Raw genomic sequence first — 2,047 nt, forward strand, 5'->3', positions numbered from 1 at the left:
TGTAGCAGATAGATCAGAAAAAAGACACAAATTACCAACATCAGAAATGAAACGGGTGACATCACTACAGATTCTACAAATATTAAAAGAATAATATGGGAGAAACAGGAGGGCAAGACTACAAACTAGCAAGGATGGGGTGGGGTTAGGGAGGGAAGGGAAGTAGGGGAGAGAAGCGATCGTGAGAGAAAAAAATGCAACCTCCCAAAATCAAAAGCAAAGATTGCATTAGGAGCCAACAGAGCTGCAGAAATGGATGGCAGCTTCGTCTGACTGAAACAAAAGGGCCACTGGATGTCTGTCTTCTTGGGGGGTGAGCCAGACAGACTGATAAACAGCCTCAACTGTGTTGAGGGGAGGGTTTCGCCTCCCATTTTGCCCTGCAGCAGCAGCATGGACGTGTTGGCTAGTTATAGTATATTCCAGGAGCTACAACTTGTCCATGACACCGGCTACTTCTCGGCTTTGCCATCCCTGGAGACCTGGCAGCACAAATAAGTAAATGGAAGAAAGGAAGTCCAGAAGCCTTACTTCCAGGATATCCTGGAAGATATTTACTTGTGGGAGTGAAGACCCCTGAGGGAAACACAGGATAAGAGAAAGGGTCCCGTAAGGAGAACAGAGACTGAGAGAAGAGGGAATATTCCAGAAGAGATATGCCTTGAATTGGAACGCTACCTACAGACGGAGCCCAGGAGGATCTCGGAGACCTTTGGTGAGGACTTGGTCTGTTTCCTCCACGCTTCTCCTCCCCGGTGCGTTGAGGAAAGCTTCCATCACTGAGACCTCCTGCTGCTCCCCGTGGAAGCGGCCATCTGTGAGAAGAGCTCGGCAGGGGACATCTTGCTCTCTGGGGACAAGTTGCTATCTGAGACCTGCCTCAGCCTCCAGCCGCCAACTCTTCTCTAGACAGCTACACATCTGTCAACCAAGTCCAGCTCAACACAGTGACCTCATTGACGTCCCCATCGTCCCCTGAGCTCAGCCGCCATCTGGTCAAAACCTCACAAACTCTCTCTGCCGTGGATGGCACGGTGATGTTGAAACTAGTGGCCAAGAAGGGTGCTCTCATCTCCGTAAAGGTGGGAGGGATCACAACAGCTTCAGCAGCTGTGACGGCTGCTGGGGCCGTTAAGAGTGGACAGAGCGACAGTGACCAAGGAAGGCTAGGGGCTAAAGCATGTCCCTAAAACAAGAAGAGGGTTCACTGCTGTCAGTTTAACGGGTGCCAGGAAGTTTATACAAAAAGTTCCCACTTAAAGGCCCACCATAGGATTCACACAGGTGAGAAGCCTTACAGGTGCTCATGGGAGGGATGCGTGTAGCGTTTAGCACGAAGCGATGAGCGCACCTGGCACTCCAGGAAACACACAGGTGCAAAGCTCTTCAAATGCTACCGCTGCGACGGGTGTTTTTCAAGGTCTGACCATCCTGCCCTCCATATGAAGAGACATATCTAAAAAACCGAAAGGCCAGAGTTGCGGTGGCATCAGCCAATGTCTAAAGGAAATACCATGAGGCACGGGGCTGGACTTCAGGCAGGGGCCCACTGCCTTGCAGAAGAAAGTTCTCACTTATAAACCTCTGTACACACATACACACACTCACATACAGACCCACACACATACACACTATCATGAACTCAACTATATTTAAAATATATACGTCTCTTTTTTACGCCTTGCCCTAGCCAGATGGAAGAAGATGAAGAAGGCAACCAGGTGAATTCAGCAAGGCAGACGGGCTGCTTACTTTAGCACTATTCAAATTATTTCCTGCTGTTGCCAATGGAAATCAAAGAAAATGGATGTGACATCTCTGCAGGTGGATGGCAGTCAGAGGGGTTTATTTCACTTGCCTCTCAGTGCAACTTGATAGGAGAATTCAGCATCTTAAAGTTGTGTATCTGTAGCACTAATGTTTCTTTTTAAATAGTTGGGGGAAAATGACCTAGAAAACAAATTGCAGTTTGGTAGCCAAAATTAACTCTTGCTTTATTTGTCCTTTGTGTGTGAAAAGTCCTACTATTCCATGCGTCAGACTTCCT

The 2,047-nt window shown here is 48.2% G+C and overlaps 1 pseudogene; it reads left to right on the forward strand.

The window, feature by feature from the left end:
- Positions 1-393: 393 nt before the first annotated feature.
- On the forward strand, positions 394-1,460 carry LOC105552595 (annotated as a pseudogene).
- Positions 1,461-2,047: the final 587 nt, after the last annotated feature.

Source organism: Mandrillus leucophaeus, unplaced genomic scaffold (assembly GCF_000951045.1).
Source record: "Mandrillus leucophaeus isolate KB7577 unplaced genomic scaffold, Mleu.le_1.0 Scaffold566, whole genome shotgun sequence".
Classification (NCBI taxonomy): Eukaryota; Metazoa; Chordata; class Mammalia; order Primates; family Cercopithecidae; genus Mandrillus; species Mandrillus leucophaeus.